The 27315-nt window shown below is 38.1% G+C and overlaps 2 protein-coding genes across 4 annotated transcripts in view; both read right to left on the bottom strand.

The window, feature by feature from the left end:
* LHFPL2 (LHFPL tetraspan subfamily member 2) overlaps positions 1-6087 on the bottom strand; it is a 120077-nt gene extending 113990 nt beyond the window's left edge. For 2 of the 3 annotated variants that reach the window (XM_005530067.3, XM_014258871.2), the window contains exon 1: positions 5949-6087. The gene's annotated coding sequence lies outside the window, so the exon portion shown is untranslated. Of the gene's footprint in view, positions 1-4887; positions 5191-5948 lie in introns of those variants that run through there. The other variant, XM_088054030.1, reaches the window with a different exon arrangement.
* Positions 6088-17301: 11214 nt separating this feature from the next.
* Positions 17302-27315, bottom strand: part of ARSB (arylsulfatase B) — a 78119-nt gene continuing 68105 nt past the window's right edge. Inside the window, exon 9 of the transcript XR_015772428.1 lies at positions 17302-17389. The gene's annotated coding sequence lies outside the window, so the exon portion shown is untranslated. The remainder of the gene's footprint in view (positions 17390-27315) is intronic.

A 27315-nucleotide genomic window follows, 5' to 3' on the forward strand; every position in this document is an offset into this window, starting at 1 on the left:
CCTTCTTCCTCCAGCTTTATTGGTGAGCACAATGCTACTTGGTGGGAAACACTCCTGGGGTAAGTTGTGGTCAGCTATTCTGGCTGTGTCTCCTTCCAACCCCTAGTTCACCCCAGCCTACTTGGTATCAGAGCATGAGAAGCTGAAAAGTCTTTAACTTGGTGTGACTATAGCTCAGCAACAAGAAAAACATCACTGTGGTATCAACATCAGTCTATACTAAACTCAAAACATAGGACTATATCAGCTATTATGAAGGAAAATAACTAACTCAGCTGAAACCAGAACATCAGTAAACTCCTAATATCTGACAGAATATGTACTCCTCTCATCTGCAGCACCTTCTCTTCTAAAGGTACTTTAACTGCAGGAACAGTAACTATATTTACAACATTATATATATATATATATATATATATATATATATATATATATATATATATATGTGTGTGTGTGTGTGTGTGTGTGTGTGTGTGTATGTATGTATATATATATGTATATATATATATATGACTTATTAAACATTAATAAAAAACCCCACCCCTTTACATGAAAGTATTTTTAGCACAGCCTTCCCGTCACACATTTACTACCTGCAGAGGATGTATCAAAGTAATATGCACATGCTAAGAGACAAACAAGAGTACATAACCATTCAAGGCAAATGTATCCACCAACATATACTGGTGTATTATCACCACCACACACTTTAGTGATGAGGTCAGGTTTAGACAAACAAAAGTTCAGTGAAAAGTCTGAAAAACCTGATTACAATGATCCCAGACACAAGCCTTGCAAGCTGCAATTCACTGACCTATGTAAACTGATCTGGCTTTCAGATAATCTCCCAGTGAATACTATTGCAAAATCTATAAACACAGATGGCACCAACTGGCACCCTATCTGCAATCTCAGCAGAAGATCAAATAAATACAAAAACTGAATTTATCTTCACACATCACAGGTGATTCTTTACAAACAGGTTTAAGGGATTATAACTGAAAGCTGAACCAAGAAAGTTCTGTCACAGCTAGCCAAAGTCTCAACTATTCTGAGAAGTCACACTGCTCAAACAATGCAGATTTAAAAACTGGATTTTAATAAAGTAATGCAACATTCAGTTCAGACCAGGCTCTGGTTATAATTGCTACAATTATCACACTGACCATTTCTATTAGCAATAAACTCCCAGGAGTTTCTCCTAAACTACCTTTACAGAAAAACCTACTTGGGATCAAAAGGAATGAAAAGGCTGACAAGCTACAGTAAAACTTTAAGGTAAATATCAGTGGTACTATTAAAGCACAGTATATTATTTTATCTACAACACATACTGCTATTAATCTGGAGTGGAATGACAGCATTAATACTTACTGCTGAATTTCAAAAATTATGTACAAGAAGGCATACCACATATCCAATGTCAGGTGTCAGCAAGCATGAAGATCACTTAGTCAACTCTAAAGTTACTACCATGCATGTAATTAAAATCCAAGACATATTCATCAGTAAGATATCACATAGAATACGTAAGTCCAAAAATACCTTCACCATCTTTAAGATGATGGTATTAAGTCAAAGAAATTTGAAATAGAGCAGTGACACCAATGGCAAAGGAGACTGTACAGCTGCTTTAGAAATATTGCTTCATTGATTGTTTCTCAGCACTAGAAGCTGTTAAAGGTGAAAATAATCAGCTAAAATAAGCCTTCCTTGTGTGTCTGGGTTCATTTATTACAGCACTCTCACTGGCTACAACACAAAGTTATGCTTTCTCCAAGCCATTTTTTGCTTTTTTAATAGTACTTCACTCTCATGGTTTATCATTTAGTTCCTATGTTTTCACCATGGGCTTCAGACAAACCCTTAAAGAAACCCCAACCAACAACATCTAAACCAAAATACATAAAAAATATTTTAAGGAACAAATTGCTGCATTCCTCTCATGGATCAATGTCTTAAATATTCTGGATTCTCCTTTGAGGAGCCCGCATCCAACTTAACTACAGAGCTCCAAGCTGAAAAAGACAGTATGATTATGAGAATCAGAAGACAACAAGAAATGGAGAAATTAATCTTTAGCAATAGACCATGGATTTTTTTTTTGTTTTGTTTTGTTTTTGTTTGATTTTTAAAATTACATTAGTGAATCAGAAACTGGAACCTATTGATTATGCAACCAGCACAACAGTTTCTAAATACCTTTTGCTGTGATTTATTTATACTCAGTCATGGATACTGTAACTGTCCAACTACTACATATATTGCCACAGTTAAGAATTTCAGATACATTCCTGATCCACTCACATAGATCAGGTACATTTACAGTCAGCTGTTTGCCATTGCAGCAAATTTATAATTGAATTAGTTTTCCACTGTGTATTTAGTTTTCTTCAGAATTACCTTCTGCAAAAATGCCTTTTAGGAAAATACTTCTAGGAAAATTGACTATTACCTGATGTTGAAACACTTATCCATGGTCAATGTCTCACCTGCTAGAGTAGTAAGGAGAAACAAAGGTAAATTAAAAAGAAATTAAGACCTCAGATCTGCATTTTTTTCCAGAATGCATCACCTTCTGTCAGAGAACATGAAAATATCACTTTATTTATATGACAGTAAAATAGTACTTGTTTAGACAGCTTTCACAGTATCTTGCCACATCTCCTGAGCAATTTTAAAAGGCAAGGGATAACAATACTATTTTTTAAATCCAGAATTTACAAATGCCCTACATTCAGCTTTATTCCAATTCATCTCTATTTGGAAGAATACATCCTAGTAGTTCCACTTTCCCAGGGCAGATTTTAGGCACCATAACCCAGGAGAATACTGTCAAGAAAGCTGGAAAGCCAGAAGAGAAAAATAATCTAAGCAAAAGTCTTTGGTATTATTTTAACATACTTGTCAACTACAATCACATCAGCAATTGTCTCTGCATCAGAAAAGGGCTCTGAGAATCAGCCACTCGCCACCTCTACCCTTGTTCACAAATGAGTTCAAAATGCTGACACCCCAAAATGATTTACCCTAAATGATTTTAGGCAGAAAACATAAAAAATCTGAGAAAATTCTGAGAAAAACTGAGAGGGAAGGGAGGCACTGAAAACATAGAGGAAAACAGGACAAAGGAAGACAAAGAAAGCTCTTGTTCACAGGGGAGGAATGGGGACATAAAACAGTTTCTCTTATTGCCACCAGCAGTGAGAAGCTGAGCACTGTCCTCTTCCCCACAGGCTGGATGGTGTGAAGGGTCAGCCAACAAGAGGAGCTGTGTGTGCTTGTGCCTGGGCATGAACACATGTGTGTGCTTAGGAGGTGAGGACAGCTGGGGACAGCAGAGCAGCCATCCTCAGCCTCCACTTCAAGCTTTAACAAACAGCTCTGAGACAAACAGCAGCTTCAACAGGGGCTGTTCCTATGTGGAGAGACTCTTTCCTTTTCATCTGAAAAAGTTGGGTTTAGATGCTGAGGGTAAAATTCCTAGAAACTGGGGTGGTTTTTTTTGCCTGTAGTGGATAACCAGAAATATTGTATTAGCTAGGAGCTGCCATCCTGTGTTCAGCACATCTCCTTGTTGTAACCACCACTTCTCTTTTACTGAGGAATCCTCCAATGGGTATTCAATGTCTAACACAGTAGAATCTTCTGGAAAAATATATTTTGATGAACAATTCTGTTCTCCAAAACATTCAGGAAAATAATAAATTCTCCCTTTTCATGTAATTATTATTGAAACAGCAATGTCTAAACTGCACGCAAAATAAAACACCAGGTTTCTTGCCCAGTTGCCGACTATACAGTCACCTGCAGCTCAGTCAGGTTCTGCTGATGCAATAATATGTAGCAGTTAACAAGTCATTGTCCTACTGTATTACAGAACACCACAAGCAATCTTCACAGGTACAAGCCAAAACACGAAAAAGGATCATGGCAATCATTGGCTTCCTTTCAGTCTTTGCCAGCAATACTCCTGATTCTAACCTATCAGTCCAGCCCAATCAAGAGTGTCTCAGAAGATGTGGAGGAACGATCCTTTGATTAAATAAGTAACAAAGTAACTGTAACATTTTTACACAGCAATGATGCATCCATTCCCAGAGATTTACAGTTGTAAAAGAAAATGACGCACTTGCCTGACATGTGGGTACATCATCACACAAACATCTCCCAGAATGCTTAATAAAAACAGATGATTAACTACAAAAAAAGATAAAGTGGGCAATCTCCTACATACTGATTAAACCTACCCCATGACTCAGAGGGAGAAATCCTCTGAAGAAAGCAGCAATGTGATTAAAGCTGGAGGGGCTGCAACTAGCATATGGAATGAAAAACTGAGCAATAGTCCCATGAAACTGTGTCTGAAGTAAAACCCTGTCATTATCAACTGCATTAACAGTCTGTCTATACCCTGACCTAACAATGCACAATATAGATAAAATACTCAATAAGATCCCAGAGATTAATTTGGATTTTATTTTTGCAGTATGTTTTATTCAGAAAAATAAAATGGAATGTCTCTGACATTTCCCAATTACCCAGTCTCTGAACACAGCATAAATTTAAGTCTCTATGAATTACTATAAGGACCATAGCAAACTCATGAAAACAACAGGGCCCCTTGCAGGTATGAGCTTGAGCAGTCAGAACCCACTGCAAGACTGGGACCAAGCAGACATCTTCATTAAGGGATCTGTAATAGTGCCTAAAAATGTTTCCCTAAGAAAGCCAAACCTTGTAATTAACATATATAATATTTTCCTCTGGATGAGGTCAGCTAGAGCTTTGTAATTGTGCTCATTTATTCCTATTAATACATCTCTCATTAGGATGCACACACTCTCAGGATCTCGTCTGCTTAGTTCTGGCTTGGTGTAAACTTACTATGACGGTGCAACGCTGCTGCTCTGCCACCAGGTACTGGGAGCGTGTGCACTTGTCTGGACACGGCACAACCAGGCCACGCTGTTTCACTTGATGTTGCTCCAGCGCACTCACAACTTCTGAATTATGAGATCCAATCTCACCGGTGTGCTACTCAGCGCCTTTGGAGTGACACCCTAATTATCAAAAAACGTGCACCGGCAACCTGTGTCACCTACTTCCTGCCCTTCTCTTAAGGGCCCTGAAAAATGCGCACACACACGCACAGACACACACATCCCTCCCTCTAAAAGTGGTCCCAGAAACGCGACGGGTATGAAGAACTCGTCAGCGATGCGAAGGCACCCAGGTGAGCTTAGACCCCTCGCTCCCCGAGGCAGCTCACGGAGAGTCGAGAAGCACCCGTTCCCCTGGGGAGTGGCTGCAGGTGCTCCGGCCAGGGGTAGCCCGGCTACCGCCGCTGCCCGTCCCGCACGAAGCCGACCGGGGCCCCCGACGGGCGGCGCCCCCACGGCCCCGCCCCGCTCCTTAGGGGGGGGAGGGAGCGCGGCCGCCCCGCGGTGCCGCCCGTGTGCGCGGAGCGCGGCCAGGCGCCGCGGGTCCCCGCCCGCTGCCCGGAGAGAGCCGCGTCCCGCCGGGAGCGCCTGCTCGGCAGGACCGCCGAGCGGGAGAGAGGGAGGGAGAGAGGGAGAGCAGCGGGGAGGGGGGGAGCGAGGGAAGGAGGCAGCCTGGCGGCCGCGAGCGCCTCGCCGGGGCGCGCCCTGGGCCCCCGCCGCGTTCCCCGCGGGGAAGGCGCCCGGGTGCACTCCCGCTCCGCCGCTGCCCCGGCGGTCGCCGGGCGGTTCTCGCCGGCGTTACAGCCCGGTCCCTGCCGCCACCTCCGCGCCGTGCCCCGTCCCGCCGCGGCTGTTCCCCGGCCTGTCCCTAAGGCTACAGCCCCGGCCCGGGAGGAGCAGCAGCCCGGCCGCCGCTCGGGCAATGAATGGAAGCGCGGCCAGCGGTCCCCGTTCTCCCTCCCGTCCTCCCAGCCCCGCACAACTTCATTGGTGCCGCTGCCTCACCTCTGCCGGGCAGAGGCGGCTCCTCCGCGCTGGGGCTCCGCTCTCACCGCCGCCTCCGGCCCGCGCCCCGCCGGGCTCACCCTCCTCCGCCCCCGCCGCGACCATGCACCGAGGGAGGAGGAATGGGATCCCGGCGAGGGCCGACCCGGCCGCCCCCAGCCGGAGGGAGGGAGTCGCGGCGAGGGGCGGGGAGGGACGGGACGCGGGCGCCCTGCCCTGCCCAGGACCGGCCCCCTCACACTGACGTCCCCCGCTCCCACACGGCCGGCCGCGGGAAGCGCCCAGAGCGGGGCCGGGCGGGAGCTGGGCCGGGGCACGGAGGCACCGCGGCCATGGGCGGACTCCTTGCCCCGGTCGCTGTCACAGCCGGGGAGAGGGGCTCTGGAAATAGCCTAAATCACCGATGCCCCGCCATCCTGGCGTTTGAATAACCAAAGGTTCGCCATCGGCCCCGTCCGCCAGATAGGCTGAGAAAGGACTGGGCAGCACGACTGACAGTGTCAGGCCCGGTACAGCCTATTGCACTTCGCGTCACAGTCTGCCCCACTGGACCTAGCCATAGTGGATGCACTGAACGGAAAGCAGGAATGGTAAACAGCAACTTCTCCTGTCTCCAAAAATTACTCTTGGTGTACACCCCCGGAGATACAATTTACCTTGCAAGAAAATGTTTTAAAAGTCTACAATGGTTCTTTTTTCTAACTTTTCCTGCTCAGAACAAATACTTTCCCACTGATATCCCTTTAAAAATCATACTTAACATTCTTCCAGTTTCAAAGCAACACTCTGATGATCCAGGCTTGTCCAGAACTTTGTAATTTTTAAAGTATCTTGAGATGTCTAATGCCAGGCACATATGTGTCTACAAGCAGTGACACTCAATTAAAACATCTGCAGGGAAAATGAAGGTTTAGGCTTGGACATGTCTCTGCATGTCTCTGCTATCCCCCACTTGCACCCTTGTGTAATATGCTGCTCATTGAAAGTGGATGACAGGTGTCTAACTTCATACAGCTCATCTCAGTGTTAGCTTCACTTGCTAGATTGGAACTGGTTGTTGCAACAGATAAAACCAGCTGCTAAGTTGGTCAATAAAATAAATCACTCTCAGTATCTCAGAGACATAAATGAAGTGCTGCACCAGCGCAAAACTTGATTTGCTTCAGCAAAAGCTGTCCTCCTGGGAAAAAATAAGGAATTCTCTTTTCGCTGCTATCAGAACGGTATCTTTCACAAACACTGCATTTACTTGAAGTTATGGCTTTTGACTAAATTATCCTTTCACTGCCATGATACAGAGGAATCAGTGTAGGCTGATCCTGCTGACTGCTTGGGACTCCAAAGTCTTCAACTCTGCAAGAGCATGCTCTATCTGACTGGATTCAGCTGCTTGATCCGTGCTCTTTTAATTGGTGTCCGCTGCTCAGAAAACCAAAAGCCAGTAAATGTTTTTCCAAGTACATAGGTTGAGGAAGAAAAAACAAATACAAAACTCCAAGAATTATGTTCCTATGGCAGAAACAATAAAAACATATGCAACTCTCTACACTTACTGAAAACAGAGCTTATTCTTTCATGTCTGATTATTGTCCAAACTTGTGTCCTTACATTACTTTTCCTCTTTCTGGACAAGTCATCAATTTCTAAAAACACTCTAGAAACATTCTAAAAAAAGTTCTAGTAAAGACGTGTTTGAATGTTCCCATTAGAGAGTCTGAAAATTCATTTTCTACAAAATAAGGGTGTCTTTGTAAAGCTGAACTCTCTGTGACCTTTGAGAGCAGCTCCTTTAACATACAATAGGAGACAACTCACTAGGTCTGTCCGAAAATAAACATCTCTTTAAAGAATATCTTAACCCTAGAGACTTCACACAAATAGCGCGCTGACAACATTATTTGATAACACAAAATTAACACAATAGTCATATTAGTTTTCAAAAAGCTTTGAGGCCTTTTGCATTCCAGTTTTGGAGTGCACTTTGAGCTAATATCCACAACACATAAGTCTGCTACTTTTGGATCCATTTTTCTGAAATAGATAAATGCTCCATGCTGTTTCAAAAAGATAGAACCATGATACTACAGCAATAACGTGAAACCTAAAAGTATAAAATCTGCATTGGAAATGGTGTAGCTAACATCAGTTTTCTCCCTATTAACTTTTAAAAAGATATCTCTATAACTCTTAAAAAGATAAAGTGAAATGCTATTTGATTTAATAAAGCTTACCTAGAGTGGAGAATTATTAAAGCATTCCTACTATCTTCATTTATGAAGTCAGCTTTTAAACACAGACACACACATGTGTCCTAATCACAAATAAGTCTCACAGCAATTAACAGATCGGATATAAAGAGTGATGTTGTGATGGTTGCTGCAGGAGTGGATACCGTGGCAGTGGCAGCTTTTTCTTCCTCCTCCATTAATTGTTTAAAAATTGTTTGCTATTTAAAAATACACAGTAGGAACAATTACACAGTGATGCTATCAGTTAGTGGTAATGTGCAGGCTCAGCCACTGGATAAAGTAATTACTAATGGGAAAGAAGACACCTGCTAATCTGCGAATTATAATCCACAGAACAGTATAATAAAGTTTTTAAGAAACATGTTACTGACTTACAGCACCACATGTAACACAAAGGGAAACCATGGCTTAGAACATTGAATTTGGGGTACTGATAGTCTCACCCCGGTGGATCCTGTCTAGTCCACAGCACACATTGTTACAGATAGTTTTTAGCATACTACTTGAATGCAGAAACTTGTGTGGCAAGCTCAGTGCATCAGGGTTGAACAACTCCATGACTTAGAAAAACAGCCATGAGCAGGCAGTTTTCACAAGGAGGTAGGAAGCAGCATGCTGAAATCCCCTGATGTAGTCTGAAGGCCAAGGATTGTGACCCTGGCAGATCTAAGCATAGCATATAATTTTCTCAATTTGAACACTTCTTTATTTGGAATTGGTGTGAGGAACTTGGTATTTCCTTCTATCTAAGTACTGGGGTTTTAATGCTAACTAATTACTATATTGGCTTTGATGTGCAGCTCTAAACATTTTTATTTAGCTTATATTAAGCCCAACTGCACAAACAAATAACTCATCACCAGAACTTAGCACATACACATTATCCAAACAGGAAACAGGGACGTCAAACAAGCACACTTTGGATTAAGTAATATATGAGATGGAAAAAGATGATATAATGTTTTTTCCTCTTGCTCATAGATCTTTCTAAGTATCAATTTCATAAGCATTAATTTGTTTAGACAGTTTTCCTCCCTAAATATTGGTTTAATTATAACCCCAGATAGTAATAACTGATCTCATTTTGATTGATCGATTTAAATTCTCCATGGACTGTTAGAATGAAGGATTATTTTACCCTGAAATTTCCTGAAGTTCACCTGAACAAATACAGCCTTGGATGTGGCCCAGAAAACATTCTCTAAAGATTGTAAGAATAGAATATAGACAGGGCAGACAAAACAGGATAGCAGAAAGTACAACCAAAGAGACATGACATCCAAATAACTACCAAATAACATACAGGTTGGAAAGAAGAACAGACACTATTTGGCTCAAAATTATGTTCTCACTAAGCCTGTGAATAGTCACTGGAAACTATTAAAAATATTGGAGAAAATACAAAAATTTCTATATAGAGCCTACAAAAAGCTAAAAATGAACAAAGTGAATATCATATGTGCATACTGGAATTAGTAGTTGGACTAAAGCGCAAATCAATCTCAACTTTTTAAGCTTCAAATATATTCATACTAGATTTGTTCCCTCATTGCACTTACTTTTCTGTTTCTTTTTGTTGCTGGTATTTTGGTTTTATTTTTTAAGTGACTGCTTTTCCAAAATCTTCTCACTGTGAAGGAATGCAATAAATTTTAATATTCTATTCAAATGAATGATCTGACTACAGAAACACACAGGGAAGAATTTTTTTAGAGTAAAATAGTGTTAAAGAAAATGCTGCATTTGGAACTTGTTCAGAGAACTCCACGAAAAATAGAAAAAGAGGAGTTAGGGAGGCAGAACATGGTGGGAAATATATAAAAGGGAAGACTCAGTTCTGTAAGAGTGAGGAAATTGAGTTGGGACATGGGGGTTATTTTATTGTGGGTGTTTTGTTCTTCTACCCGAAAGAAAAGTAAGATGTAAAACATCAGCTGAAATAAATCTTCAAGAGAATGTGTCTTTCTCAAGTAACACTTGTTTTTTGTTTGCAGCTTCAGAATTTTCAGTTTTTGTAAGCACTTAGCTACGACATTTAATTTTTCAGTAGTTCATTGCTCTAGTGTCAAGCAGTATATGGTGTTACAGAAAATAATGTGATCTTTCTAATGTATAGCTAGTGACAGTAGAGACAAAAAAAAAAGAAAAAAAAAAGGACATTTGAATAATAGGGAAACTCATCTGTTCATGCTCCTGGAGACTTTAGGAGCAAATGAGAAATGAGAAGAGGCTGTGGTTAAGCTAAAAAGATCATTCAAAATTAGCACCTTATGTTGTAGACAATAAAAGAAGTGCAAGAGCATCCACAGTGGATAACAGCAATATTATATTGAATTGACAGATTTCAGAGGAAAGGAATTTTATAGCTCAGGTCAAAATAAAATTTATGTGAGAATTGTAGCCATAGGTAAAGAAAAATTACTATCTCAAAGTTGTTATGTACAGTATCAATGTACAGTATCTAGACTTATTTGCATGTGATGATCTAGGGGAACATCAGTGCTGAGTAGCAGAAAGCACGGAGATATCTGCAGAGAGAAAGGAAATAGGAAGAAGGTTTGGAAAGAAAGATTGGGGGCTGTCTTAAATCATACTGAATTTGAATTGATTACTTAATTTCAATATATCCAGAGACATATCTTAAGATTTTAATCTCTACAGGAGGAAGAAGTCTAGGGTGACTCAGGAAAGCTAGTTTAATAACCTATTTAGATAAGAAGAATAAGTGAAAAGGACAGGGCTGCTTAAGTTTCCGTGGGAAAGAGATGAAGAAAGCACTCTTCCAGACACACAGACCAATACAAAGCAGCAGCAGGCATTCATCAAAATAAAAACAAATTGAAAAAATAAGGTCAGTTAAAACAGTGTCTCAGAGTCTGAGACCCTTAAAAAAAAAGCAATATGAGAAGAGACAAAGGCCTGTGGTGGGTGTCAAGAGATATCTGTTGACCCTGGCTGAGTATTCCGAGGTCTCACATTCCATCTCTTGGTGTTTTGGGGACACTAATTGTTAAACTAATTTGGGACTCTGCCAGTATGGTACAATAGAAGAATCTACCACTGAATTTTAAGAATACTTTAATTGAATGCAGACAGTTATGCTCACTGAAGGGATCCAGATTTATCACTGTGTCTAATCTCTATTTTTGAAACACATATTATTGCAAGTAGTATGTAAAAAAAAGCTGTCTAGCCAAATAAATGCTGCCTGACACAATAGCAGTAACAGCTGTTTTATCTCCTTTCCCATAATTTGGTGCTCCAGGACAGAGAATATTTTAAAGTGCACTTTGATGCAGTAATTAATGGGAATTTAAATTAACAGTATCCTTTCAACTGAACAAACTAAGACATCCATTAGGTATAAATAATTAAAGAAGCTGGGTTTTAAATAAGATATTCAGCTATTGAAATTCCACATTAATAACCAGCTCTGATAATCTGTTTCTTTTCTAATGTCCTCAGAAGTGTTAAGAGAAAATATATACATACAAATGACTGAGCAGGCTACTATGCATAAAACATTTGAAATTACTCTATCAACTCATATATCCAGTTGAAAAAAAGCAACTCTGATACCTTCTTCAACTACTAGCTTATTCATCCAAAAATGAGGCATTTTCTAGGACTTTTTCCAAAATTTCCTACAGTTCTACTGGCTGTGTTACAAATTATAAAAGGAAATAGCCTAGTACTATTTCTAAGAATTATATATCTCAAAAATGTTTAATGCTTCATTCATCAGTGTTAACATCATTAGAGATAAATCTCAAAGATTGCAACATTGCCAGGTTTTTCAAAGGAATTTAAAACTTGAAGAAATTGCTTAAGAATTGGGAAGATTCACCCAAACTATCCAAAGAAATTCAGTGAGGCAGTCTTGTTACTCCATATTCCCAGTTCTGTAATAACTGCTTGAAGCATTTTTCAAATTTGAAATGGGCATTCCTAGGAATTCTGATCTAGGAATAATTCGGCCATGATTACACTTAAGTTTCCTAGGCACCACAGCATGTTAGTGAGAACCAGAGCAGCACATATCAGAGCAGTTATAGACACCTGCTACTCCTGCTGGCATTTTGTGCTGGTTTTGAGCTAATTTCCACACATTCCCCACATTCAAGGATAGGAAGTGAATACCTTACATATTTTATGCTTATCTGGATGCTCAGGATTTTATACACTGATCACTGCATTGCCAGGAACCAAAAGACGGAACAATGATGCAGATTGGTTTTTGTTGGATTCTTCTTTGCTTGGTCTAGTTTGGTTTTTGTTGGATTCGCCTTTGCTTTACTTATCCTGTGGACTATTGCACTTCCACACCTTGCACTCTGATAAAACTGTCCTTGCAAGAAGTTATAATTATGCCCTCCAGCCCAGGGGTTTGAATTAGTAGTTTATCCTCATCATCTTGTCAGCCATCTGTAATACAGTATTTTAGGATATTTTTCAAATCCTTTCCCTGACTTGTCTCATGTGGCTCTAGTTTCACTGTTTTCCTTTCCTGCTCCTATCCCAAATGTAGTGAAACTCTTCCTGTTTCTAATACAGATATTATGAAATGATCACATCCATCTCCAAAATATGTTAAATGAGATTTCTATTTCCAGACAGTGTAAAAGGATGGAATTCTTAGGGTAAACCGTGCTTTCTTGAATCACACTTTCAACCTTGATTGTTGTTTCTCCCTGAGAAGCCTTTATTTTCTGTTTTGAGGATTATTGATTGTAAAGCCAAACTGGAAACCACACAGTCTAGCACTTTTGCCAGCACTATATATTTTGGTTTATCCAGAATTCTGAAAAGAAATTAAAAGCAAAAATAAAATACAAAAGAAGTTGTTTTGTATTTAAATTTAAGCTTCCTGAGAAGCAATTCTTTTTCCATCTGCTTGGACCTTGCCACAAGATATTCCAATACACTCAAAGTTTAAAAGTTCCCTAAACTTTGCAGGGCATATTGTGCAACAGCATCTTCATTAGGATAAAGTATTTAATTTTTCCAGAAAGTAGTTAGCACATCATATATAATTTAAAAGGGGGAAAAAAAATAACCTTGAGACAGTTATACCTATAGAATACCTAAAATACCCATCAAATAAGAATTATAAATTATAATCTTACAAGTCAGACATACTCTCTCTGAAAAAAAAGCTTTTTACAGCATTAACACATTCTGTGGGGCTACATTATGTTTATGGCCTCACAAAAGCACTAATCTGACATGTGACAGATTAGGAGATTCAGATGTCCTAGGAAGCCTGGGGGCACACAACTTCATGTCTCTTCCAAAGAACAAAAGACATGCACATACATACTGACAATAATTTGGAGATGATCTTTTAATGTGGACGATCACATGCAGTCTGTATGACCTGGGGAAACCTGGATCTTGCTGAAAGAAAAGATTTGTGAGTTGGAAAAATGCTTTTTAAGGTTGAAGCATATATTTTTGATATGGTCTGCATACTGACTGACACCATTAGGCTTTTCTTTGTCAATCACTAATCACAATTATGTACTAACAATTACAATGTAGCAATTTCCTTGTAACTGGAAAAAGTACTGGAATTTCCTTGTAACTGGAAAAGAGTGTTATAATGTTAACTTCCTCAGCACAAGGCCATATATTCTAAATTTCAGAAGAAAAAATAATGGAACATGTACAAAGAGTTTTAACCACAATTCTTAAAAAGCTCCAACACTTTTGAAATCAGCTTTCATTGTTCATTGCCACACACAACACTAAACTTAAGGGAGCCTTAATAATAGATGCTTTCAAAGAATATATACACCAAATAAACGATGAAGAGTGAGTTGCAACTGGCTTAAAACCAGCAAACAGACTTTACCCTACTTAGAAAAAATCATATAACCTCAGAACTTATTCAGAACTGAAAAAGAAATTTATTAAGAAACACCAAATTTGTCTCAGTACACTAACAATTGCTCCAGTATCTGAAGCTTTTAATGACAAGTAATGAAATTCTTTTTTGTGTAAGACTGTAAAGTCAAACAACTGCAATAAACCCTTTCTTTTTACATAACCCACTGAAGTGTCTTCAGAAAGATCACAGTTCTGCATGAAGCTTCTTTGAAAATATTGTGCCTTTTCATTATAAAATTGCATTTCTGTAACTGACTTTGTATTTCAGCTTAATAATAGCTTCTATGTGTTATTAAGCCACAAAAATTTCATCTAGTGTTTTGGCTTTAAATTCCATATAATTGAGCTTGCAAGGTTTCATCATTTAAGACTTGTGTTGTCCAGAATGCTGGCGAAAAAAAAAAAGACTTTAAAAATAAATTTAATGGCAGAGAAAACCCTGCTAAAGGAGCCTAATGATTAGGATTTATGGTATTTTCCTGTAGGAAGAATTGTCTTTCTCCAATTATTCACTGAAACCTGAATCAATCACCTTGTTTGATATGGTATCTCTATATCAACTTTAAAAGAATGTGAAAATGAGCCCCAATATAAATAAATGAGACCTGTTTAGGAGCTCTTGCTAAAAAGGCTATTGCTAGAGGTTGAGGATTCTGGATTTCTTTAGGGATCCAGCCCTATGCTAAAACACATATTTCTCACTTGTCTTAGCCTTCCTTTAAATTAAAGACCAGCATTTTCATATAAATTACTTTCACCTTATTGCTCATTTACCCTTTAGGTGCATATCTGCTTGTTATTATGAGAGATTTGCTGGGATCTCTAACTCAGAATTTCCCTGGTCACATCATAAAAGCTCAGAATCTGAATCCCTGTTTTTAAATGGGTTGATGGGCCTCATTAAAAATTATATTTCTTTTTCACAGAACTTAAAGTTATCTACAGTGCACCATCTCACTACAGTCTGTGGTAATTTCTCTTTCATGTCATTGGTTTGTGTATGTTCAGCAATAACCCTGTCTTCTGATGAGTCAATTGCCTTGTCTCTGTGCAAAATAATCAAATAATCTTACGCCCTGCTAATGGTCAGTTTTGCCAGCAGCATAAATCCTGCTTCCACAGTATCTATCCATGTTAAAAACATCACACACCTAGAAACACAGCAGCCTTTTATTTTTCAAAGATTCTCTCACACATTAAGTTATACTTCATCTTTAACTATGTTGGGTGCAAGTTGGAAACTTTAAATTGCATTTTTGTGTTTTTGTCTAAAAATAATTAAATTAGCTGTTTAAGAAGTGATGAATGATCTATATTAAAATACAAATGAAAATAATTAGCTGGAGATAACATTAATGAAACACTACAGTGATTAGTTCTAGGAATTCACGCTTTCCTTATTTGAACAGATAAGACAGAATCAAAACAATAGCTTGGAAACAAACTATTTGCATTTAGATTCAGGTGATACTGATATTGCCAGAACATTGCAATTATTGAGAATAATAAGGAAAAATAAGTAAGAGCTGAGAATTAAAATACCACAACTGATTAAAAGTAAACATTGTTAATGATGATAATAATAGGGCTGCTTAAGAGGAAATAGAAAGGAAGAAATTAATTATGGAGGAAAATAAGACACATTTTTGACCAACAGTATTACATAGTTATTAGTGCATGCTTTTCCTGCAGCAGCAAAATAACCATAAAGAGGTAATGAACAAAGAAAATTCCAACTTCCAAACCTGAAATAATAAAAATTGCTATTTCAGTGTATAAGACCCTACTTAGCTACCTTGGCTAGACCTTAGAGCTTGGTATCATAGCCAGATTCAATAATTATACAGTACATCAACAGTAGTTCACAAAATAATACTAAATACACAAAATATACATGGTGGCCACCATGCAGTAATAAGGCAGTCTAACTATCCCACAGAAATCTTCAAAAGATGGTGTTTTGCTAGGTGAGTACATTTTAACAAAATTACAAATTTCAGCTGGTTCTGTTTCTCCTAAGATTTTTTTTTTCCTAGCCTTTTCTTATGTGGTATTCAGGGGATGGTTACACAAGAAATTGGTGGGTACATTTGCAAAGTTAATGAATGACAAGTAAGCACAGGCCATATCTTAACATCAAAATTAATTCAGCTGATGATCTTTCCTGAGAGGCACATTTTGCTACGAATTGTTGCAACAATTAGAGCACTTGGAGAAAATCCTAAAGGACAAAATTGTTAAGTATAATACAGTAAACTAAGAAGAGTTACACCTCTTTGTTTCAACAGAGTGATTGTATCATGTTCTGTCGGGGAATTCAGAGCATGTCCAGGACACTGTACACAGTAATTTCTAGTGCTGCAGGAGGAAAGGTGCAAGATCATTAAGAAATAGTTCCATGAAGCAGTTTCTGACCAAGTTCTGACATAAAAATTTAGGATTGAGGTAACTGCTAATATGCAGAGTATATATTCTGCCCTTAGAACAGCAAACAAAAAACCCCAGCCCTGTATGGCAAGGTGCTCACGTTTTTCCAGTGATCTAACAGCAGAAAAAGTAAATAAAACTGAAAGCTATCATGTATATCAGGAGCTTTTCTGTGCATCCTCTACTTACTGTATGTATGCCAGTCTTCTGGATTCACACTTTTGGAACAGTCACCATTTCTAACAAGTTAAGATTCTTGTGGTTTTGGCTATCTGATTTCTATCAAAACATGTGACTCAGAGCCAAATCGTGGTATTTTTTAAAGTGATTGTAGGCCAAGTGGTCTTCAGGAAGCACAGACAGAGTACATGCAGTTAAAACAAGTAAGGAGCACCTTTTTATCTCTCATCTGTTGCATTAATTAAAGAATGATAGTGGCCCTGAACCTCCATTAGTGCTAATCTGAACATAATAAGTGAATCACTCTCTCTTTAAAAAACAGCTAAAGAGGAAACGCTATTTTATTCTTCATAGTCTAGTCATAAAAATTAAATCCAGTGAATAAATATTTTGCAAGTCATGGGTCTATTAGATAATTTAAATTACAGGTATCTTACTTTTCTCATGTAAATACAGGGAAAGAAGAAATGTAAAGTAATTCACAAGAATAAACAATCAAGTGTTTTTACCCCTACACTTGGGGAAACCATATTTATTACCAGAGAAGTGGATGGTCTGTAACAGAATTTGAACAAGTGACAACCACGGCTTGAGGCACAGATCCAAAAACTGAATAAATATGAGGAGGTTACACATTTAGGCATGTAGTGAATCATCTGCAATGTTCTTAGCCCCAAAAAATTCTGAATTCAGAACCTGTTAAAGAAAAACAAACACGTTAAAGTGTTCAGCTAAAATAATTTGTAAATGACTGAGTATGTAAATCCAAGACTTGGGTTAACATGGTTAGACGGTAAGTTGAGCTACATTCAGTACCTTTGTATTGCTTTATTTTTCTCATAATGCAAGCTAATAAACTTTAACTATAACATTAAAATTCAGTGTCACTGATCATAATTCATCGTGCTAGCAATTTTAACTATGTAATTAGGATTTCCTGTTGTTCTTTCCCCTGATTACACTATTTCATTGTTTAAATACAGCAGGCATTTATGCTCTAACATCTTCCAGAACTGCACTAAAAAACTCCATACCAGAGACAGCAAAGAATGCATAAATGAATGACCTTAGACTTGTAAATCAATGGAGAAAGTTGGTATCACCCTCAGCAACAGCACATTCTGTCAATTCATCTGAAGTTGCCAGTATCATCACATTTACGGCAAGATACAATTATGGCTGGAAGATTCCCACAGTCCTGCCAGATTCCTCAAGGTTATTAGCACTTGTCTGATTGCAGTACACAACAAAGACATTGTTAAAATATCAGCGCATCAATCAGGAGGAATTTAGAGACTTTGAAGTTTAAAAAAATAAAACAGTGTGGGAAAGAGAAGCAGTTAGGTGCAGTTATGTTTGTCAGGCTTAGTTAAATGACATGCTCTTGGATAAGAGTTTTATTCTTAATTTGTCAGAAACAGATGTAGAAATAACTTTTCTTTTAAAAATAAATTCATTAATATCAACAGCAATTTGAAAGTACTTCAGCTTTATGTGATCTTTTCCCACAAGGAAGAACTGGCAAAATAGAATGGAACATTAATCACCATTAACCATGAGTCTCAGGCTTCTAATTAAGGGAGTGCAGAGCCTGAGACTGCATTTCCTTAACACTGTTGCCAGTGTTCCTTCCTCCCAGCAGCTAATTTCAAATGAGTGTGCAGAAAGTCTGAGGTGCTGGAAGAACAGGGTGTAGTAAATGTAGTAAATGCATTCTCTTCTAAATCCCTCTCTGCTTTGCAGGCAATGCAGAAACTTCAGATGTACATAATTCACTAAGAGTGACAATGAAAAATACCCACATCGTATCATAGGAGCACAAAATCATTGTGCTTGAATTTACTGTTGCAACTTTCTTACAGTAAACATATGGATCTATACAGGCTTTTATTTTTCTAATTTACATTAATAGCTTCTGTCACTGTTTGGGTACGGATTCAAGCTAGAAGTCTATACCAGAGATGTCTGCTATAGGGATGCACTCAAACTACAAGTGTAGAACTCATCAAAACCTTGCTATTATTTACCCAGAAATTTTTACTAGCTGCAGGAGTGGACTTCTCAGAATTTCTTCTGAAAGTCCAGCAAATATAATAGTTTAAGAAATATTCCAAAAACACTTATCTCTTCAAAAGGATCTTTAACAGCTTAGTCACAGAAGTGACTAAGGAGGTTCAATATATAAAGTGCAGCATATATGTTGAAAGCACAGAGAAGAACCATCAAGAGATTTCCTAACTGCTCTCCTTACTACATTTGTTCCTACTACAAACAAGTTTTATGGAAGTTTACACAGCTCCAACTGAGTTTGCAGCTTGTATCATGTTTGAAAATAATCTGATTTTTTTCAAATAGCACTGAGGTCTTCAATAAAGTCAGAGGGCATGCTGACACCAGCATGAACTTGAACAAATCCTTAATGAGAACCAGCAGATAAAGCAACTAGATAATTTTCCTAGTCCAGAGTGCAGAGACTTTATAATTACTATTGTAGAAATACATATCCATCACAGAAAGATAAATTAACAGAGATGATAGCAGCAATTAAAACTGTGTGTCAAGATGTTTGGTCTATAGAGTATCTTACAACCATATCCTACAGCCAATGCAGCCGTGGTCATTGGATGAGCAGGCTTATGTGCTGTTAGGACAGAAGTGTGCTTGAACAGGCACACTGTGCTTACAGAAAAATTGTGTTTTAAAATTGTACAGCTGCCCTTAACCATAACCATACCATCAGCAGAGAAATAACGAGCCTGCCAGAAAGAAATTACAGACTGACTAGAATTGAGTTACTCACTCTGAGCATGAAAAGACTCAATTGTTACCACTGCATACATATGCAGAATCATACCACCACTACATGCTTGCTGGAGACCAGATATTAAAAAATAGAAAAAAGGGACTAATATCTTTCCAATCACTGCATACTTATTGGTATGAACTAGCATAGCTCCATTGGCTACAGTCAAGCTGTATCAGCCTCCTAATGTGAAGGTCTTTACTCTTCTATGACTTTTTATTCCTCATGAGTTTGGAACAATAGGGCTGAAATCAGAGAAATGCAAAAACATGAATTCTCAGTGAAACGTGCATAACTAGACAATGTGATGAGAGCAGGAACTGACAAGAGAAAGGCCAGGTCATGAAGCTTTCAGTTTGTACATGCCAACAAATCATTAAATGTGCATGAGGATTTACAAATGCTACATGATCTGAAAATCTGTTCTGCCTTTAAGTTTTTGGTTTACTGCCTTTGAGAGGAGAGGAATGAAGAGTGTCAGATTACAAAGTGGAATTCCTACCGCTGACCAGAAAACATTGGATTTCCTTGTTCGGACCCTAAGGGAAAGAACAGTAGCCACTGTTATGGCTTTTTGGAAGTCGATTCCTAAGTAGTAATGTAAAATTAAATATGAGCCCATTTAAAAAAAGAATCTGGTAGAAATCTACCAGATATACTGGGCTCTCTGTCACTATGAGCTTTACTATGGGCCTACCAAAATAAAATTCTATCTTAAACATATTTCTTTATAGGATTTATAGCTGTAATTTATTCATTCTTTAAATACTTTCATTTCCAGGTTCTTGAGCAGAAATATGAGAAAATGGAGATCATAACATTTTCAATGCAGTAAATTTTATTAACTATAGCTTCTAGGGTCTATTCTGCAGGTCTTTTTAGAGACTGAAGTCCAATAAATAAATGTATGTTTGCTAACTTTCTCTGGAGTCATATCTAGATAACATTTATTTTAAAGATAAACACACAATGGAAAAAACTAAAACAACATTAAACAAGAATAGAATGTTTGCAATATGCAAAGATATACAAAGTGAGAGTTCTTAGCTGAGTGAGTAACTTTCTCCTCTTCCAGCAGTTATATAGAGTAACAGTTGTCATCTTACCGTATTTTCAAATTAATGTTCAAAATAAGCCATGATTCCACTACAAATGTAACTTCATCAGTGAACAATAATCAAAGAGATTTCCCTGAACTAAAACAATGCCTCTAGTTTATATAATAAACAGGAGTATTCAAATCTGCTCTACAGCTTGACTGGACCAGTTTATAAAACTGGAATCACAATTGACCATGACCATCTGTATTTCTCACAATACCCTTCCTGTCCTCTCCATCTTTTCATACAGGCATACATGGATGTTAGTCAATCATTAATTAATTTGTAATCTTCTGACTGCAGCTCGTGGGCAGTCACCTTTCATGAGCTCTACATTCACTTGAAGCTATGGCCTTGAGTGGAATTATTCGGACTTTCACTTTGACAATACAGAGAGATCTGTGCAGTAATCAGCTCCTAAGACAGGAGTGGAAGGAAATGGTGCTCCAAGTGCCCTGCAGCTGTGTGTGCATTTGGGCCTCAGTTATGAACCTAAGCAATGCCAGATCTCTGCTATATCTAGAATTTTGATGATTGTCAGTGTATTATAGTCACTTATTACCAGGATAATATTTAGGATGAAACCAAGTGTTCCTAAATATCTTCTTGTATTCTTATGCATCTTTAGAACATTTATGACAAGCTCAATGAAAATAAACTATGGATAAAACCAGCATTTGCACTTAAAAAGAGGCCATTTCTTTATTTGAACATGTCATCAAACAAATGTCATTAAATAATATTAAGTAAAAAGATGGATAGTGACTGTTGTTAAAAAGTCTGCTTTTCCTCACAGCTTATGATGCTTACACTGCTGTAGGCTCTGAAAAGAGCTGTTGTTAAACACTGCTGTGATAGCACGGTCTCAGCATCCTCACTTCTGAAACATATAGATACTAAGTAATTTAATATTGGTATTGAGAACCACAGACTCAAAAGATAAAATTTACAAACAACAAACTTAGAAAATGTAGGAACTTGCTTTGTTTGGATTTGGGGTTTGGACTAGGTCCACACATTTAATGCATATTTTGTCACAAGTTAAATCCAAAATGCATAATTCACTGAATAGTACAAAATTCCTCAATGATATTTGTGGATTAGTAATTATACTTGCCTCTTAACACTACACTCAGTCTTTACAGCCATGAAGATGGATTCTTGCAATTGCATTTAATGCTATAAATAGAATAAACATTTGCACAGAAACTCCTATTTTTGTAGAGAAAATTCTCTCAATTTTATAGTGTTGGAATAATATTTTTTTAAAGAATTCCTTTTAAAATTTCTTTTCCATATAGCATGGCCTTGTCTTTATCACAAATTAAATACAGAAAAAGGTGATTTCTAAAAACTTCTCCACATAAAGCAATGCACATTAAGTTCTTGTGAACTGTGGGCAGAAATAATTACAAAAAAATTCTGTTGTTAACAAGCAATTATAGCTCAAAGGAATTTCAGACATCTTATACCTGCTGCCTCTAAGAGACAATCTCTCAGTCATTCACATTCCTAAATATTTCTTCACAGTGGGCTACTTTCTAGGGCAAATATAAACAGAAATGCAATTGTTCTACTCTATTCCCTCCTGCATTTTTTCAAAATCCAACTGGGGTATTATCATAAGTCTCCTTTGATATTATAAATAGGTCTATTTTTTACTCAGTCAAAGGCTATGCCATTTCAGCTGTTCTGGATTTTTTTTCTAATGCTGAATTTATGGCAAAAGAAAACTGTCAGTAAATTCCTATCCAGGCTTCTCCACTATATTAATTTTGGAGCTATAGTTAGAAGCAGAGTGATGGTAATGTATATGTTGCTCTTATCCCGTTGTTTAATATACCATGACCATGATCTCTCCATTTTAAAGTCAAAACAGAACTGAAAAGGCAGGAGAATAACTTTGTTTCTACAACATGTCACTGCTGAGACTGCAGGGTATGACTAGACCAGACTAATAGCCACTTTGGGATTATTTCAGACAGTGCTTTATCCATCAAGTATGACTTGTACAACAGAATACTTGAAAACAAAGCAAAAAGGACAAGAATTACAGTGAAAAATCAGTACATCTATAGGGGCCACCAACAGGGCAGCAGTGCTTTTATAGTTCTTGTGCTGGCAGTTACAGTGTTCACAGTCTTTTAAAAAGGGCTCCTCTTACCATATACACAAGGGAAGAAATTATGATCCTCCAGGAACTGACTATTGTCCTGGATAACTGCACATTGATGAGCAACTTCAAGAAAATACTTCGTAATCACAGAATTGCCCTGACTATAATCTATATATAAAAAAACCCCAAAACTATTTGTTACTGTGAGTTAAATACAGGTAAGCTGGAACTGAGAGCATGTTTGTTTGCTAGAAGTCCATCCTATGACTCAATGGTCTCAACATTCATCCTTCCATTGTCCAGACAGACTCATTAAAGCTTTTTCCCAGTGAAGCAGTATAAATGTGAAGGGTAAATTTAAGGCCTCAGATGTCCTTGAATAAGTCATTTCTGAATTTTCTGTCCAATAAAAATCAATGACTCCTACTTCATGAGTGTGCTTGGAGAATATACACAATCAAGAAAGACTTCAACATCCCTGGTTAATAGGGCCATTGAGTGATGTTTCTGGCAGATTTGCAGGTCCCATGAAATGATTGGGCAGGCCGCAGATGTCCTGATCAAAGTTTTACATTCATTACCATGGGCTCTATGCCCAAAATTACTCAATAAGCATTGCTGAATATCAAACACAGCTTACTTTGTTTGTACGTGTATTCACTGTGTTCTGACTCCTTGTTTGCTTGAAGAAATAGCAAGAATGCATAGCTGAAAAGAAAGACAGGGCTTTTTTATTTTTATCACTGTCCTGAAAGCCAAAATCTGGCAGCCCAGAACTGTGGCTTTGGTGCATTACCTTGTTGTGGCTTTTGAAGATTCGTCCAAATAAACACTGCATTCCTTAGATCCAAATCTAGCTATTCGGACTATACTTTTTTTTCTAACTATAGTCCTGCCGACAGAATATAACTGCCTTTATTGCTATTGAGTTTAGCCAGGATTAGGGGATCAACATCCAGTAACTGCTTTGATGATGGCAGCCGGTAGTCACTTCTTTGAAACTTGGCAGCAGATATATCGCCAACCTTTCCAGTATCTCTGCACTCCACCCCGCAAAAACTCAGGAGGGAACACTAACACAACAAGAAGTACTGCATAATCCTCTTTCTCTCTGCTAACCATGGTATGCAATTATCACAAGGGCCATCACTGATCCAGTCCCTGGTTGGATGGCTGAATCATTCTGACTGCTCTGTGCCAAAAAATTTTTTACTGTTCCTTGCAGCAGTTCTGCCCGATTTAGATGAGCTCATACACGAATTGCAAGGCACTAAAAGAAGACAGGAGAACGCTGGATTCAGAAACAGCAGCTTGGGACCTCGGGGAATTCTTTACACCATATATTCAACCAGCTTGAAACAAAATTGAGTTCACTGTCTGCAGCTCACAAAGACAGTAAGCTGAAAGAGTTAAAACATTCAGCTGGAAACCCACTGGCAAAAATATTGCTTAACCTCCCCAAACTTAGAATTGGCAGGTTCTTTTTCCCCTTCTGTTAGCAAAAGCACTACTTCCCCATTACAAACCTCAGCTTATTTATAGTTAGAGAGACGTGAAACCTATGGGCCTACTTGGGGTGGGGCTCCAAAGGGACTGCCAAGGGAAGGGCTGGGCTGGAGAAATGGTCCTCTGACCCCTCCATCATGCCAGAGCTAAGGTTAATGTTATGAGAGAGACACAGCCTCGGGGTCCAGCTGGAGTGGGGCCTGTGGTGGGCTGCCAAAGGAGCAGGTAGGCAGGAAAACAAATTCTCCCTTAATAACTGCTACATCTCAGAAATTATTTGGTGTTCCTACATTTAGGACAGCCCTAACCTGTGGTTAGGTTCTGGATCTCCTGGTAGTGCTTGACATTATTTGTTTTTTATTTGTGAAGTAATCTTTCATTTTGACTTTAAGTATTTCACGATTCAGTTGCCTGTTCGTAATTTGGGTGTCCCTGTTCCTAGCATTACAAACATGGCTACAATATAAACTACACATGCTTGTGTACCAAACTCCATCACACATGAGTAGGAGCCCTACCAGTGGCTCTGTCACCATCAGGATGACCATCAGGACCCTTTGGTAAGTCTGCAATAGGGTGGCACAGGTTTAACAGGATTCTCTGTGTGACTTCATGTTCATTTGTTGTTTGTTAAAGAAAGCAAGTTTTGGGTATATTGCTAGTAGTCTTTACCACTTTTTCAGAAAGTGAGAGACAAATTCACAAAGGCCAACAGGGACTGCTAGTGGAATTTCAGATCCGCATAGACCTCAAGTGTTTAAATTCTGGTTCTTCTGCTCAGAGATTCCAAAGAGGATTAAAATCAGGTCTTTATCCAAGACCCATTTATCAAAGTTGGACAAATTATTTTCAGGCTGAATATAGGGCCTTTGACTCAAGAAAAGATCCAGATTATCTGTTTTGCTTATAAAATCATCCACTCCTTGACTGTGTACATTTTTTTATATGTAAGCAATGAAGAATGAGTAGCCAGTGTCAGCATTCTTCCTAAACTTGGTTACTTTTCTGAAGCTTAAATAATTTCTAAAGCATAAAGACTATAACTTTTGAATTTATAATGCTCAAATGTTTGCTAGATTAAGAATGAATCTTAAATTGGAAAGGGATGAAATGAAGTTTTATTTAGCGTTCAAAATGCTTGCATTTTTGAAAGTTACTCAAGTAACCACAAAAGATATAAAGAATACTCTGTTTCCCAATTTGAAACAACTTAAGAGTATACAACTCTTTGCAGATGCCAACCTAAACGTGTCAGCCAGATGTTTTTTTTCCCTAACACAGTCCAATTAAAATGTTTTATGAAGACCACCCATGGAAAATAATTAGGAAAAAAAATTTCTACTGTAGCTGAGAAAATAATCTTTGGATTTTAATATATAACGAGAGAAAACAGAATGTAATACCTCTGTGAGACAATGATATGTCACAGTCACTTCCTAGTAAATTAAATATATAAATTAGAATATCAGCAAGACATTAAAATGTGGATTGTAGGACAAAGAAAAAAGAGAACACATAAAAGTTCTGCCTACCTCTGAAATTAAAATTAGAATTTTTTTAATCTTTTCTTTAGCCAAGAAGCTGAAATTGATGGGAGTCAATGCCATTAATTACTTGAGCTTTTACAATTTAGGTGATTTTTTTTTTCTTTTCCATTAAACTAGGTATCAGCATAAAAAATCCAGTTAAAAATACCATTAAGAGAAGTTTCCACTTCTGTGGGTAAGACAACATCTTTCCTCATGTAATATGAGTGCTGAATGCTGAAGGACACACAGGAATGTAGGGCAGAAATTTCCCCACCCCCAAGTCCAGTCCCCTGTTATTGTGAAAACCACATCTTGTAATGCCTACTACAAACCAAAATGTTACATGTGATATTGACTGAGAACAGTTAGCTTTCTAATCTTACATGTCTCCATGTGTATACAGGGCACTAAATAAATATGCACTACAAAAAAAGAGTGGGGATAACATAAATTCCTTGGATCTACTTGCCTTACATAAAGGGGAATGGCTGTCAACATCTCCATTTGCATTTGATTGCACAAGTAAACTATACCAAAACATTCTGAATAAGTAAGAACTAATGGAACTTCTGCTCTTTGGATGATTTATCTCAAAAAGATATTTGAAGGACAACATATCACTATGACACATACAAAAATAGTAAATCTAAAGGTCACAAAAGGTAATTCAACACTCTTCTCTTTCAGAATCCCACATTCGAAACTATGTTACTAACTGTATGCTACAATTAGCATATGGAACTTACAGTTGCACTAAACAGGTAAGTTATAAACTAACATAAATCATTGTATCACTGTAAAATAAACTGACTGCAACAGTTAGAAAAGGGAACAGCAATAAAGGTTTTTCTGAAGCTACTGAAGGAAGATGCAAGGTTTGTCAACGTGATACAATACCTTATAAAAAGGTTTTGTTGCTTCCATTTTCCCTCCATTGATGTGGTCAGCAAATAACTGAGCCTAAGCCTCAGTTATTGTAAAGAATCTTCAAAAGCTGAAGAGTGAAATGCTGTTGTGTTCTGAAGCAAAGACTGTCATGGTCCAATTGGATCTCTCTAATTTACAGGACAACATGGTCTGTAAATTATTTTATGAGCTCATTAGGAAAGGAAGCAAACATACACATCAAAGGCTCAATTCACTTAATACAAATGAGACTAACATGGGAATTCACTAATTCATTCCTTAATTCATAAGGTTTTTAACTCACAAGTTGTCTATGTCATAACTGTAAGTTAATAATTATAAGCTTATAACTTGAAGTTATAAGTAAAATACTCTAGAGCTGCTGATGAGAGTGCTCATCCTTTCTCCTCTGTCACAGTGCAGGCCTCCCATGTATCCCATTAGGTAGCATGAAAACCTCAGCAGACTGGCTGATGCTGGATATGCTTCAGAGGTGTTTTTGGGCAAGATGCCATATTTATAAGTTCCAGCTTTAAAGTTTGGTCTACATGATTCCCGTAAGTTAGTGGATTCTGAAGGAACTGACAATCAGTAGGGGGGATTATGTCTACAGCAGACAAGTAATGGCTTTGTAATGACCTGAACCCTTCCAGTGGTTTGCC

This window comes from Pseudopodoces humilis, chromosome 4 (assembly GCF_049639895.1).
Source record: "Pseudopodoces humilis isolate 2021_Gansu_Grassland_sample_001 chromosome 4, ASM4963989v1, whole genome shotgun sequence".
Classification (NCBI taxonomy): domain Eukaryota; kingdom Metazoa; phylum Chordata; class Aves; order Passeriformes; family Paridae; genus Pseudopodoces; species Pseudopodoces humilis.